This window comes from Amblyomma mixtum, chromosome 1 (genome assembly GCF_055824585.1).
Source record: "Amblyomma mixtum isolate Tamu chromosome 1, ASM5582458v1, whole genome shotgun sequence".
In the NCBI taxonomy this organism is placed as follows: domain Eukaryota; kingdom Metazoa; phylum Arthropoda; class Arachnida; order Ixodida; family Ixodidae; genus Amblyomma; species Amblyomma mixtum.
In genome coordinates this window covers 15418980-15434992 of record NC_143012.1, presented here as the reverse complement: position 1 = coordinate 15434992, position 16013 = coordinate 15418980, and the positions used below count along the sequence as shown (strand labels likewise).

General features: G+C 47.3%; 1 protein-coding gene and 1 long non-coding RNA gene across 10 annotated transcripts in view; both read right to left on the bottom strand.

Annotated features, from left to right (window-relative positions):
- Nucleotides 1-4876: 4876 nt before the first annotated feature.
- Nucleotides 4877-13031, bottom strand: LOC149365549 (uncharacterized). Its single transcript, XR_016282969.1, has 2 exons — nt 12902-13031; nt 4877-5160 (listed from the first exon to the last, which is right to left on the bottom strand). It is a non-coding gene; the product is annotated as an uncharacterized LOC149365549 (long non-coding RNA).
- A 1191-nt stretch (nt 13032-14222) lies between these two features.
- Nucleotides 14223-16013, bottom strand: part of LOC149365548 (uncharacterized) — a 46265-nt gene continuing 44474 nt past the window's right edge. For 7 of the 9 annotated variants that reach the window (XM_089544004.1, XM_089544022.1, XM_089543970.1 and 4 more), the window contains one exon: nt 14223-14362. The gene's annotated coding sequence lies outside the window, so the exon portion shown is untranslated. The remainder of the gene's footprint in view (nt 14363-16013) is intronic. The other 2 variants (XM_089543978.1, XM_089544013.1) reach the window with 1 other exon arrangement.

Genomic DNA, 16013 nt, shown 5'->3' with positions numbered 1-16013 from the left:
TGGATATTGGCGAAGGAACCTGCACTCAGCGATCTTTATTTTTTGCAAACTTTTTTGCTAGATACCATCGAGCACACTGTCAGAGCATGTCAAAAAAAAAACCATTGGAACCAATTGGAGTTCCAATGGGTTCCAATTGGATGAGTTCAGTTTCCAATTGGTGCCAATTCGAATGGTGTTCCAATTGGATGGTCCAAATGGACTATCCAATTGGACCATTTGGGTTTCCAATTGGTGAGCCCAATTGGTCTCACCCATTGCATCCAATTGGTCCGCCCAACTGCACCCAATTTATGCAATGAATGTTTACATATTTGACAAAAAATGTTGAACTAATATGGTACTTACAATAAGAGCTATCAGCAGCTTAGCCTAATAAATTGTACTGATCACTTACACCAGCACTGGAGCTGAAATTAAATTAAATAACTGCGCTCAGTGGGCAACCGTCACTGGCCCCAGCATGAGAGCCTAACAAATTGGTATATAAGTTTGGGCAGATGTGTGTTCTCTGGAGGTACTGTTGGTGAATATTGATCTAATGGATATTGGTGGATGTTGAGCTAATGTACGCTACTAGTGCCTGAATGTGCAGTGTTGCTTGTGTGTGATGTATGTGTGTCTGTTGGCTTTGATTTCCATAAAAGCATGTTAATTTCAATTCCGTAGAAAGATGTTGATTGGCACTAGGCAGAGTGGCTCCCTGCAGTCCTCGTAAATCAGTTTTCCTTTTGCACATTACAATGTGTTAAGTTGTAGAAATATTTATCTAAGATCCTAAAGCATATTATTCAAACATTTAGTTACCTTTCTCAATGAACGTAACATATTTTGTGGATATTTTCTGGGTGAAATAACTGTCTGGCCTAATGGGTCCAATGGATAGTCCAGTTGGATCCAATTGGTTGGGGGCTAAAACACAACTGGAACCAATTGGTTACAATTGGGACATCCAATTGGAAGCAATGGGAATGGCCATTCAGTTCCAACTGGAATGTCCAATTGGTTACAATGGTTTTTTTTTTGACTGCGTGGGGATCGCTTTAAGGTCTGTGTCAAACTGATGATTTCTCCAGGCCGTTTGTACAATGTTATAAACTGAGCAAAAAAATTGCTGAGGCTCAGCTTGGCTAAGCCTGGGGAATGCGAAGCATATTAGTGGCTAGGCTTGGTAATACATGGCTTTCCTTGGTTGAATACTTGGTCATTTTAATACAACCACTAGTAGGATACAACGTAAAAAAACAGCAGTTGCTAACACTGGGCCGTGGTCCGCGGAGTCCTGTATTACTCCGCTGGCCAATCGCAATTTTAAAAGAAATCAGCTTTTTAATGCTTGACTATATCAAACAATCCACGTGTCAAAACCCTAGAGCTCATAATTTTTTTCTTGTGGTGATCTCATTGTTTACATAACAAGAAACATTTAAGCAGCGGACTACTTTTTTGTCGTGGAGGAATTCTGTGTGCGGAGGTTGAATGTGGGCGGATCTTCACTGCAGACTTAAGTTGTATCCGACTATAGAAGCCTTCGTCGTGGGGGAAGACAACGGCATGGCTACAGCGGAACGCCGACTAACCCCGAGACGCGCGTTGGGTGAGCGCCTGGATTGCCACGGAAGCCGCGTCTGCCTGCCCGGTGGAGCGAGCGTTTCACCTACACCGAGTGTGAACGCGCGTTCGAAATGCGCGGGAATGCGCGGGTGTGACGGCTAGGGGTCCCATGGCGACGGCGCGAGGTGGAGCCGGCTCTCTCGTCCGATGTCACGTGGTGTGACGTCACGGTGTCACGTGGTGTGGCGTCACAGTGTCACGTGGTGTGACGTCACGGTGTCACGTGGTGTCACGACTAGGGGTCCCACGGCGACGGCGTGAGTGGTAGCTCTAGCAATATGCTTCGCATAAAAAAAATTGTCAGTGGCTTAGCTGTGGTTAAGCCTGGATATACAAGCGAAAAGGTTGTTACGCTTGGTTTGATGTCATGGCTGTCGCAGTTCGCGCACAATGCACTGGGAACACCACGATAACGGTGGAGGCGTTCGCCCGTCCACACACTGCCTGTACGGAGGCGGAGAAGGAGACGCGCGTGTAGTGAATACCGTGCTCTTAAGGCCCATCTCCATGGACACATCGGAGGCGCACCAGCGCAGCGCTTACGCGCCCAGCGCCGCACCGCGACAAGCGTCGAAAAACACATGCAACTCGATGGCCTGTCGCGGCTACCGCGTTCAGCTCGGCTCGGCGAAGCAAACGGCGCGAAGGGCCGTACCGGATGCCGAGAGAACTACGTTCTCTGATTGGTTACACCGACCGCAAACCAGCGAGTCACTTCCGGCGCCGGCGCGAGCGAGGCGCGAATATCTGACATGGACAGATATTTGCCAAGCGCCAGCGCCGGCTCGCGTCGCGCATGCGCAGTCCGGCTCCGGCGTACGCTGGTACGCGTAGGCGCTGCGCTGGTGCGCCTCGGATGTGTCCATGGAGATGGGCCTTTAGAAGGTTGCTTTAGAGACATGTCCAGTGATGTCCTAACCTTTCGGGTGTACACCAAGATATGATAGACAGGCATTTCCTTTTCTTAAAACCAATTTTCATTTCATTTCATTTTCCTTAAGGCCGTTACGGCGAGGTTCGGGCATCCACCGAGATATAAGAGAGACAGGCTTCGTTTCCTTTCCTTAAAACCAATATGGCACGGTCCGGGTGTCCACCGAGATATTTTCCTGGCGCACTGTTTGTCTTTTATTTATATTTTAATATCTGATATTTTATTTTTAATTTTTTTAATGTATTCCCATTTCTGTGCTTATTTTCATTCTTTTTTTATTACTGAGTCTGCGGCCACATGGCTGCGCGTGACGTCACTCGGTTTCGCGCACGCGCAGAAGTGGCAAATCTGGCCTCTGGCTCACGCGGAACGCGGTTATAGCGAAGCTTTTCGCTTCAAAAACACCTTTAAATTCCTTCGGCACCTTAGCTCAGACCACCCTCCGATAGAGCCAGGCTTTAAGCCCTGGGTATGGCAGTGTTTGCTTTCATATTCACTTGAAGGCAGCTAAATGTAGAGCCCACCATTGAAACTTTAATCACAGTTCCAGATATAGAGACAGGCTTCGTTTGCTTAGCTTAAAACCAATACGGCGCGGTTCGGGTGTCCACCGAGATACAAGTTTTTCCTGGAGCACTGTTCGTCTTTTATTTTTTATTTGTGATATTTTATTTCTTTTATTGTTTTTATTCTCATTTCTGTGCGTATTTTTGTTTTATTACGGTATCTGCGGCCACCTGGCTGCGCGTGGCGTCGCTCGGTTTCACGCATGCGCAGAAGTGGCAAATCTGGCCTCTGGCTCACGCGGAACGCGGTGTTGACAAGCATACCGAAGCTTTTTGCTTCAAAAACACCTTTAAATTTATTTCTTCCCTGTGTATAAAACAGCTGGCTGCCAGCCGCTTTCTCTCCCTCTATTACCTTCTCCACCTGTGCTCAGACCACACTCCGATAGAGCCAGGCTTTAAGCCCTGGGTATGGCAGCGTTTGCTTTCATATTCACTTGAAGGCAGCTAAATCTAGAGCCCACCAAACTGTTTAATCACAGTTCCATGTTCATATGCAACTCATTATAAACTGCTGCAACACACCAAGAGAACCACACTGAAAAAAGTTTTGAGAATAAGGCCTAAGCAAGGGCAAGTCAGCTAAGGTCAGGTATGGTTAACGAGGTCACCAGTGCGTTAGCCCGAGGTTCTTTAAACCGGGCGCCATCGGCCTCCGATCTAGGATTCACGCGGGATCGCATGCACTCCTTCAGCGATCTGACGCAGGCCTTTCGGGCCGCGCGCCTGCTCTACCCCCCACCCCACCCCTCCCTAGACAACTACCACCAGACGCTCTGGCGACGCCTCCAGACGCGCACCATCCCGTCCCCCTATCTGCAACCCCGATATCACTCAAGTAGCCCTTCCTGTACCCTCTGCCAGCATCCCTCCGCTACCCTTCCACACATCCTCTTCCTCTGCCCGGCGGTCCCTCCCCCGCGTGGCCTGGATCACCTCACCACTTGGGAGGCATGGGAGACCCTGCCGCGCTCCGCGGACCCGGCCAAACAAGCCATCGCAACCAGCCGGGCTGCCGACGTCATAGTCCGCAGGAACATGAACGTTTGAGTGCAGTGGGGCCGTGCGGGGGCCCAGGGGTCTGATCCCCAAACTCCTCTGCTTACAATAAAGTTTGTATGACGATGATGATTTTACAGGACTGGAGGCTTCACAGGAGCAGTTCAATTAGGTAGCTTACTGTAGGGGAAAAACTGCCAAGCATCATATTGGAATAAATATGTGCTAAATGATTGATGGAGTGAATGTTTCCGCATAGAGAGTTTAAGGGGCGCCAACCATTTAAACTTCCATTTGAGTTAAGTCCTGTTTAGAGTCTATGCAGCAAACATTACGTCTGATAACTCAAGCAGCAACAAAAATCTATCCTTTCCTGGTTTGCTTCAGCAACATGCAGCGCCTTTATGGCCTGGCCGAAATATGAAATGACAATCTCTCAAACTTTATTTCAGTTGCGTACACGTGAATAAATATCACTAGAATACTAAAGCAACGCGTTAACAGAGCACCAATACTTCAACCAATTTTCTAAACCAAAAACTAACATTTTTTAACTTGCGGAGGATGTTCTCACTCTATGCCACCATAAGACGCGTACTCGCTACGCCTAACAACAGGCAGCCAAACAAACTGCTTTCTAAGTCATCAACTTCGTCCCATGAGAGCTTCATGGCATGTTTACCTGCGCATCCTCGTTGCAAACGTGCTGCACCCCATGCGGTTAGGCAGTTCGGTGCACAAAGCCAACGCAAAGCTGAAATTGGGGGCATTACAACAAATTGCATATTTATTTTTATTCACAGAACACCAGCTGTGAATGGGCAGCATTGTGGACACCAACTCCATGTTGCACCAGAGACCAAAACGTCAGGCGTATCCATCCAATACGTGCAATCGCGCATCTGGCCCTACAGCTGGTTGGACGAACAGATTGTCGGGAACATCGTCGGAGAGGCTCAATGCTTCCGCAGTAACGGCTCGGTGGACTGGCCTCTCCTGGACCTGACTTCATGGAGACCAAAGTTACTTCTCGAAGGTGGCGGCCATCTGCAAATGGAAAGATGTGGAACCCGTCATAAAGTGGGAGTAGATTGAAGCTTCTATAGAATCTATATATACACTGTCTGCCCCAGAACTCAGCCAGATCAGACAAAAGAAACACGTTTTATACCCAGGAAGTGATGGCGCAGCTACGGGTACCAGCTGCCTCATCGGCTCTGTGCTCTTCATCGAAATAAAAACTGAATGCCTTTAGTCATGTCACGTGTGACTGCGGATGCCTCACGCCGCAATCTGCCTGCAGAAATGGCCGCATTGGCTCACGGCTGCTGAGCCGGAGTTCCCGGGTTGGAACCCGGCCGCGGCGGCCACGTACCGACGGAGGCGGAGTGCAAAAGGCGCCCATATGTGCTGTGCACGTTAAAGATCCTCAGGTGGTCGAAATTATTCCAGAGCCCTCCACTATGGCATCGCTTTCTTCCTTTCTTCTTTCATTCCCTCTTTTATCCCTTCCCTTATGGTGGGGTCCAGGTGTCAACAGAGATCAGAGACAGCTACTGCGCATTTTCCTTCCCTTAAAAAACCAATAAATATTATCAAGGGAGGTTTTGAAGGGCCCTGGATTTAGCCTGAAAAGCGAAACTTACATGCCGATAAGGACATGGTCATTACCACAATGGCGAGTGGGAGACGTCACTCCTCTAGCCGCTGCCTGCTTCCATGTTGCGGTCTTGCGAAGTTGCTCCTTTTCAAGCCCCCATGAATCGCTCGAAGATTCAACCCACCTGCAATGGGAAGGATCATAGAGATGACTGTAGGAACAGCACAACGTGCTTTAACCGCGTACGGTCAGACTTTTCCACCGTATGATCACCGTCTTTACAAAGGGCACAGCGGTATGCCAAGAAAAGACATGAAATTCAGCTGTTGCTGCCACTATGACGTCAGTCTTTTCTTGTCTGTGTTATTGCCTGCGTGACATTAGGCCCACACTTTCAAACGGTGATCCCAGAGTTATCTTTACTGACGTCATGACTTTGAATAAAGTGACGGGAACAAGAGGTAACTATATTTCTAAATTCCGATTTCTCTGCTTTAAAGGCATATTACTGCCGAGCAAACATTACGAAAACCATAAGGAGGCAAACAATTGGTTTCTACAATGAAACAAATTTGCTGGACATTTATGTTACATTGTGGTTTCAGTTTCGAGACCAAAGATTACTCGCCTCAGGGGGCGCTGTATTAGCAGCGATGAGTCTAAGGCGCCGCGCTCTGAATAAAAGGGGTTCTGAACGTCGGTCCAATCTGCATCCGTGTCTCTCTCTCTCTTCAGGCTGCCGTCTCGTCATGGCGACCACGCCGACACAACAATTTAGCCCTCTGGTAATGAAGTTTCATTGACAGCACGGTTGGCAAATTCTGAGGTCAATCAAGAGTGCTTAGCAACTCTGGGTAAGGATGCACAGCAGGGGCGTAGGGTAGGTGTGCGTGAAGGGCGATCATTCACGGTGGCTCATCCATCCAACGATGAAGGCACATGCGGCGATGTAAACCGTGTTATGATCCAAACGCTGGCTGCAAAGTGCCCACTAATTACCTGGCATTCTTGTTCCTCGCCACAGAGAATGAACAGAATTAGCGCCTCTTTTTCCTCTAGGTTTAGTTTTAAAAGACTATGATGGAAAACACTGAGATCTTGGATGTAGTCCTGGATGTGGCTGTGTCAATGGACAGCTGGACAATGCTTCATTTTGGTTACGCTAAAGCCTTAGACTTTATGGTGTTCTCCAGTGTTCAATTCTTCTGGGGAAATTGGTGTTTTTCGGCTAGTTATACGGTGCAAATGCTAAGAGGTGTGATAATGGGTGAAAAAATGTTCGAAAACCATTTTTTTTACCACACTAATACACACATTGTACACAGTCGGCTGCAGTAGCAGGCTTTTTCATAGTGTTGATTCGATTGTGCTAGCATGCTTGTGCTGGCAGCGCCCAACTTGGATAATGTCTTGTTGTGCTTGTTTGGGACAATATGGGTGAGATAAACTATGGAGCCACGACGACAGCAATGGTCTGCTATAGATGCAAGTTCGAACCTCGAAAGCTTCCTCAGGCTGTATTCTTCCGCACTCCAGATAATTGGCTTTCCACAATGGTCAACAATTTGGTGCCATCTATATGGGCCACCTGTGAACTGCAACCCCACTGCTGGGCGTTGTTAAATAATTCCTCTGAGCACCTTGTAGATTGCTATGAAAATGCTGCGAGGTGCATTCTTCGGTCTTTATTGAATGCATTCAATAAGCTCTCCACATTTCAGTGGTTTGCCACGGGTGCCGGATTTCACTTCAGCACGGTGAAATTTCCCCTCAAAGGAGAAAACATCTCGCTGTTGTGTTTCAACCCCCCCCCCCCCCCCCCCGCCCCCTTGTGCATTCCTGTCATTGTCGTCTTCACTTGGGCCTTTTCCAAAGGCAGTGCTTGGTGGTGCTACAGCAGTGTGTTCTGTACGCGCTCACTTACAATGCTTGCAAAGATCAGTGGCGCCCGACACGACGGACGGAGACTGAGTCTAGACGACTCCTTTCTTCAAGTGCGGCGTCACTGCCACCCCGTTGTCTCAGCTTAAGCGGGTTTCCTCAAGCTGAACCCAACGACATGGCAATGAACCTTGCACACAAGAATGCACCACCATCAGGGAGACACCACGACGCCGGCCGCCACGCACCGTGACGAGGGGGCTGTCAATCTTCCGCGCCACTGCCTTTGTGGACGGCGCTCTGCCCGTATTTAGAGTTCCTGTATTAGCATATACAGTAACTCTACCCGTATTCGCCTTCGGGCGCCCCCTTCGACCAAGACCTGGGACCCGTGGCCGTCTTCCTGAAGAGTCATCGACTGCGCGTCCAACTGCGGGCGAGGAGGTGATCTGAGGCACCTTCGGGAGTGACGTCAGCCGAGGAAGACGCTGGAGAGGGGAGCTCCGTTAAGAGGGCTCACCAGCTACAAGGCAACTCAGATTTGAACTTTTTCTGTCGATAGATGGCAGCACCCGAGTACCCCAAAAAGGAGGGAAGTTCTATTGCCCCTCCAGGTGTGTAAACTACACCGCGACCCTTGACCGCGACACGAAAATATTCGTTCTTCCGCGTACAAAAAGTAGACCCAGAACTTTCTGTAGGTATGTGGCCAAGGTTCGGGGGACCGAAGCACAAAAAAGTTAACCCATCTCAAGCCATTGAGCACAGAAGGATGTGGGGGGTCATACAATGGACCATTTCCCACTAACCCACCAATTTAGCATTTCCGGTTTGGGTTTCCTAAGCTTCCTTGAGTCTTTTCTGCGAAAATTCTTTTATAATGGTAGGGTGGGGTTACTGGTTTCGCCCGAGCAGACAGGTGGGGTCAGTTAAAATGGCGGAAGAGAGGCTTGGTGCATCCGCAGGACATTACCCGGAAAAGGTTCCATTGTGTTGAACACCTACGTAGTCAGTCTCTAAATAAAAGGAAAGAAAGGAGCTCCTAGCACAAGGCCTTATGACTGGTTTTCTTCCCATTCCCGCGTAGCCTTCCTTACATAGCTACAGAAGCATGTCCTCGGTTGTAGTGACAGCCTGTAGCTTACTTTGCCTAGTCTCGTACGAGGTTTCCCAGCGCCGAACACCCATCTTCCGCTTCTCAGCACCAACAAGTCACCAAGCAAATCAAAATTGGATGAAACTTAAAAGGACGAGAAGTGTGGTTTGCAAAAGCACCGAGAGCGTCCTGTAGCTATGCGTGGTGACTGAACGCTAACTTCGGCATTGCATAAGCGAGTGCTTGCTTAGCTCTGTTTACATGAACCAGTAACGCCAGGTTGAGTCGGGGGTCGGGCTGAGGGAAGTCAACTCGACCGACGCGTATTTACATGAACTCGATTTTAGCTAGTCGAGACCGGTTCATAAGGAATGACACCAAGCGTCGAGCACCGCATTGCGAGCGAGCAGTGGTAGCATCCAAGATTCAGTGTTGTCGGTAATGCGCGCGTTACAAGTAACGGCGTTACCGGTAACGCGTTACTTTTTTCGGTAACTTAGTAACGTACTAGTTACCATTTCGTAACTGTAACGGATCACGTACTTACGTTAACATTTTTCGGTAACGTGAGGTGTCACGTTGCTAGTTACTTTTTTATTTCAATTGTCCCCCTCGCCCCTTTTTCAAAAAAAAAACGCCGAAAGTCCACACTGCCACTTACACGCCCAATGCGCACTTCACGTCGCCTAAATAATAATCTTAGCTTCCAACGTCTATTCGGCCGAACACTCGCGTTTAATTCTTCTGCTTTGCCACGTGCTATCAAGTGTTGGAATGGCCTTCCGGATCGCATTGCTACCATACGTGACCCATTAAGCTTCAAAAACGAATTGACCACCTTCATGCATCCATGATATTGTACATAAATTGTGTTCGTATGTGTTGTCAAATCCATGCAGTGCAGCTATTTGTTTGCTGTTTTTTTCCTCTGTGTCAATATATTACGGTTTTTTTTTAAGTACGGTGTAATAATTGTTTGCAGTCCAAAGTATTTAATATTGTTTACTTTTGTTCTTTCCACTTTGTACCATCTTTTGTCTGCTAAATATTGTAACCCCTCCCCTCACACAATGTTCCAAGTGTGGAACCTGTGAGGTATTTGTATAAATAAATAAATAAATATAAAATGATGTTGCAAATAGATAAAGTGTACCGGTGTTCTCGACGACCATTGTTGCGGCTCGCACACCTGCCCTTGACGACGCACTCAACTAAAATAAAAAAGCACGAACACGCAGTCACACACTTGTCTTCACGCCCAAACCCCTCACATCCACAACTCTCTAAAGAGTGGACGCATGCCGAGCCACCAATGAACCATTTGTAGAAATCTGTAAGTCAGTTTCTGCGTAAGCTTGTTTTCCAGCCAAAAGATCTCGTTCCCACGCGACGCACTCGCATTCCCTCTTCTGAGCAAACTCATGAATGTCGCCAGTTTACTTCAAGATGGCCCCAAGAGAGCCCTCGAAAGAGTACAATGGTACAGCACAGAAAAGGGGATTGCAGTCAACCTGCGGTTTCTATCTGCAACTGCGGCTACGTTTCAGGTTATTGAGTTCCTAAGCGAGCGAAGCTGACCTTGAACACCTTGACGTAAACACTCGCATTTTCGCGATAATTATGCAGGTTCAAGTAAAAAAAAAATGTTTATGTGCGCTAATAGATTTTTTCCGGAACTATGACATGTAAGCATTTCTTTATTGCTACACAATTTCCACGTAATTTCGTAAGCAGAAGCACACCAAAATTACTGCAAATTTGTTGAGTTCAGCTGTTTCCTTTGTGAAGTTGGAATTAAATGAAGTGTGAACTTAATAAAATTGTTATCTTGAGTTCTTACAGCGAAGACGCACTCAATAAAATTTATTGCCTTGGAGTAACGGCAAAGTAACGTGCGATACTTTTTTTCGGTAACGGTAACGCGTTACCTTTTTTTGTGGGTAACGTAGGGCGGTAACGCGTTTTTTTTAGTGTAACGAGTAACGTATTTAGTTACTTTTTTTTCGGTAACGCCTACAACACTGCCAAGATTGAGGCACACCACCGCTACTTAAGAGGTGCGACAGCGCAAGTGAAAAACAAGTTTGCATTATTCTCTTCCCTCCGTTTTTTCGGCCCGGCAGCGTTTACAAGCACATCGGAGCAGGGAGTTGAGTCAACCCCGATCTCTTGACTCGACTCGGCGCGTTTACGTGAACAAAGTAACCGGTTTTTGACCCCATAACTCGACTCACTTGGGCTTTGGTGCGAACAATGCCTTACTGTGTGTGCTGTGGGAGGGGTGGGTGGGGGGTGAGGTGCTTTTGGGTGTGGCCTTGCATCCGGCTTCCTTTTCGCACCACAAGCTCGAGAGAAAAAGAAAAGCAGAATCCTTTCGAAATACAGCCCAAGCAAGAAAAAAGGAAGGAAAGAAATCAAGTTCGTCCAGGTTCTAAAAAAAAGTGCGCACGAACACAGACAAGCAAGAAGTTGGTGGTAGAGTGTAGTAGCGACAAAATAATTTGTTGGCAGGTGGAGCCACGTCGCACTAGTAAAATTTTAGCGCGAAATTCAAATCCCCGCAGAAAATACATACACAACTTTCAGAGCCTGTAAAATACAAACACTAGGTTCGATATGGATAAAAATTGCGGCCTAGCAATCAAGAAAGAAAAAGGGAGGAAATGTTGCGGACGAAATTTTGATATTTGGCTTAGTTTTTTCCCAAGATGACATGAAGGTTCGACATATCTAAAAGCACCATTTTTCTGGAACTCTGTCCGCAACATTTCCTCTATTCACTAAAGACGAAAACGCTGCCACAAACCTCATTAAAATCGAGCCATGTTTAGACATGGTATAGCTTCTGAAAGTTCCCATGTATTTCCTATGGACACTGCCACTGGTGAACCCTCTTAATGAGTGCCCGTTTTGGACGAAAAGGGCGGGAAGTCCTCTGGAGAGGCTATAAAAAGCGCTCGACACGTTCTTCGAGCAGCGATTCCCTGAGCGATTCCCCCAGCGATTCCCCCAGCGATTTTCTGAGACTCTTCTCAGCTTTTACTCTGTTTGTAAATAATGTTGTAAATATGTTTGTCGCGTATCTTGTAAATATGTGAATACAGTTTTCCCCTTGTTTCTCCCTTCTACTCCCCGTCTCCGGCCCACGTTCCTTCCCTCATCGGCACAGCGGCGGTGTTCCTGGACTCGATGCCTGGTCAAACGTCTTCATAACTTTCAGTAATGAGGTCGATGTGTCGTGTTGAACCTATATAGTTTTTGCGAATATCCTAGAGTTAATGCAAGTTCATTTCAACAGAAAAAAGGCAGCGCCGACCGTTACATTGTCGGCATTGTCTTTTTTCTTTTTAATGAACTTATTACCTAACCAGAAGAGATTTTGCCAAGCCCCAGATTTCAGTTAGGTTTAGACAAGTACTTTGAGCTTTTGGTTACTCTGTCACGGTGTAAGTGCTCTTGAGAAAGGCAAAATTTGGCAATAATACTTCAAAACATCGGCAAGGCACTGATAGAAAACCATCATGGGTATCCCACTGTTGAGAGGTTCTTTTGCTCAAGCCCTAATAAGTAATGAGTAATTACTCCCTTATTACCTAATAAGTGATAGAATGTGTCGAAGTTATCGCCCTGTTCCTGGCGCCTTGTAGTGAGAGACTTTACAACTTTCGTCACCACGGATAAAGGAAACTGTACCACACATCTATCAGTAAACTCGCTACTTATAACAGAATGAAAGGTTTGAAACGGGTACACACCCAAGTTTTCAAGCTATGAACCAACTCGCCCAGTTTAGAGTTTTAATTATTACAGAGGACTCTCCGGTCTGCGCTTGTCAGTCATGCCCAGCCGACAAGCGACAAGGCAGACAAAAAATGGCAAGACAATATTGGCAAGAAGAGATTTTCCTTAGTTCCTTATTTTTTGTGCATGAATAATGCATGTGGTTTACTGCAACCTAGTGTCGTCTGCTTCGCTTACAACTTTGTCCCGTAGTATGACTGTGAAGTTGTACATAACGTTAGCCATGTCCATTACGAAGACTGCATAAAACCTGTTCTGTGAAACCTTACTTCATGGCATCAGAATGACCTCCATTCTCCTAAAGAAAGGGGGCCTCTATCTCCATAATGTTAGTGTCGGTGGGCATTTAGTGCCGCTAGGGCAACTGAGGCCACGCGTCGAACACTGAACGCAGGTCCTCTGGTACTTACGGGAGAGCAAGACCTTATGGAGTTGAGGGGCTCTCGGCAGTGCCATCCCCTTCTTCCATACTGCGGTCTCACGGGTCCGGATGTGGCCGTGCGTCTCTCCAGGAGTGGATCCTTTTTCTGCTCAAGGAAGTGGGAACGAATGTCTCTCCTCGAGCACGGACGCATGGCTGAAATGGGAGGATGCTTTGTATAGCAGACTGTGAACCAATTACCAAAAGTGCACCTTCTCTCAATACCACGGGAAAGCTGTAATATGTTTGCAAAGACTGTGGGCTTTAACGCCAAGAAAGGAACCATGTTCGCGAAGGAAGGAAAAAGAATATGGTATATTGTGGGGCTTAACATCCCGAAGCAACAGAGTGGCTATGAGAGGCGCCGCAGTGGAGGACTATGGGTTAATCTAGACTTTGTATTTTTTTATGTGCACTGACAATGTGCAGTAAAGCGTCTGTTTTGTATTTCGCCTCCACCAATATGCCATCCCTGCCTAACACTTCCTGACAGAGACTTTATCACTTTTCTTATGGTGAACTATGGTCATTGTACAGCCACAACATATATTTTTTCCAGTACTTTTAGATATTCTATTTCTATACCGCAGCTGACTTCTAGACCCCAGTTGACTGTCTAGGTTCAGAATGACGTCAGATCTACGAAGGTGATTTGCATGGGTTGATTATAATCTGGGCTGATGGCGTGTGTGTATATGGTATATTGTTAAGTAGCCTTTAGAAAAGCCAGCCTAGCCCTCTGCTACATGTCCAAGGCTGCCTCGATTCTTTTAGTCATTTCCTGAGCCAGTAAAGCGTAGGTAATGGACGCAGGCACAGATAGGGTATGCAGTGATGGCGTAGAGATTCTTTTTCACGCTTTGTAACACATTGCGTGCTCACAACTGATGCTCTGGGTATATTGAGGCATTTCTTGCCAGTAGGACTCTGAATAGGAGTGGTGCACTGCTCGTTTCGTTTACTGAAATGTGATTACCGGTACCAGGCCATGCCATATTTGGCCATAATCAGCAATGGCTGCGATACATCGTCATTACCTCATTAACAATAGGACAAATGAGAATTTTACGTCTAACATAACGATATCGAAACACATCCTAACCAGAGATATAAATGAACAGCCTTAGTGTCGTTCCCCAACCGTTAAACCATGATGTGAAAGTAACTACCATATTTTGTCCGCAATTGCACTGCTTCTTAAAAAAGGTGCCATTTCTCACTCAGGGCTAGATGAACAAACTGCCTTGTCAAGTCTCTTGTGCCACCTCTACGTACCACTTCAAGGAGACCAGGCGCCTGTGGTCATACTGGCTCCGCAGAACGGAATCCTGGACCAAGAGTTCCTCGTAGCCCAGGAAGTCGCACAGGCCGTCCGGGGGCATCAAATGCTGGTGTAGAGCACGGTAGCCCACCGTGAAAAAGACTGTGTCCGAGCGAGGGTGAGGGACATCTGCACCGCAATTTGACATACCCCAGCTGTAGCGTGACAGTATTATGCGAAGCATATTACTAGAGCTACACTACAGCCCGTCGAGCGCGGCGGTGGAGCTACCACCATGACCACGTGACACCACGTGACAACATGACGTCACAGCAGAGGAGAGATGGGCTGCCGGCTCGCGCGGTCGGCCGCGGCGGTGGAGGCTCCACATCAGTGGCGCTGCCTGCTGCTGCTGGGGGTACATGAATACAGTCTACAGGGAATGGTGGCGGTGGTGGAATAACTAAGGGTGTTTCCAATGTACTTTCCATGGGTGCCAAGAATGCTGTTGTAGCCGGTGCTGGGGCAGTCGTTGTACACTCTGCATTGAATTCACCGATGATCCCGTATATAGCTGCCACGGCAATCCTTCCTACACTAATAGTGGTTGTATTAAAATGACCAAGTATTCAACCAAGGAAAGCCATGTATTGCCAAGCTTAGCTATCAATATGCTTCGCATCTAACTAGGCTTAACCTCAGCTAAGCCTCAGCGATTTTTTTTTATGATGATGATGGATTTTTATGGCGCAAGGGCATCTGTGGTTAAAGAGTGCCATGGTAAACGATATTAAGGCGGAAGCCTCTAATGCCTCATCGTTGTAAGCAGTTGTCGACAGAAGTGTCACGCTTTTCAATTGGTCGAAATTGTCGTGACGTCAGAGTGCGCGAATTTCAAACGGGCCAATTGTACTTTGGCTAGTAACCATGCAACCAATTAAAGGGATGGTATGTATAGTGATGCACCAAGTTAGTGGGACTGAGGTTAGTTAATTGCTTAATTGACCAAGTAGCCTAATTAACCTTTCTAGTCAGACCAGACAAATAAATAAAAACGAGTAGGAATTGGTCGAGTTGGGCAATCGAACCAGGGCCTCGAGTGCGAAACGAGCACGCTACCACTCCGCCATGCCAGCTCGATGGTTGCGAATCAATAAAGGCGCGTCTAATAAATACGGTGTCTTCGTTCACTCCCATCTTCCTCCCTTCCAGTTATGGCGAGGTTCAGGTGTCCACCGAGATATGCGAGACAGATACATTTCCTTTCTTCAAAAACCAATTTACGGACGAGCAAGGCGAGCAAGGCGTACAGCCGAACGGGCGATGGCGTTCTGTGGACTCCCTGGCAGCGTTGCAAGACGCTGTCGCGTTCCACTCTTAGGGGCGAAGCTTGACATCTTAACCACACATCAGTGACACAAGCAGCACCACCGCGCTTAAGGCTTCTGCCTCACCTCACTTTAGGTCAACAAAGCGCCCCCCTGAATTTTTTGCTTCTACTCAAGGCGGGGTCAAAGACCTATTTCCCAGGCATTTCACCCCAAATAAGTCAAGCAACCGACCAGGGGAAAGCTTGTAGCCATTGTATCAGCAGTGGGTACCCGGCGGCACATGGGGTCGAACCCCACCTCAAGCCAGCCTTGAGCAATGGTGCATAGCTCCGTTCGCAGCTGCACAGAACCTGATGCTTCTTAACTCACTGTAGAAAACCCTGGACAAAATTTCAAGTCAGTTCAAACAAAGAGATTGAACATAATCTGACTGCTTATTTGTTTCTTCAGCTGTTGCTCCTAAGACGTTCCTTCACACCTCCCTCTGATCCGAAAAAGAGAACACACAA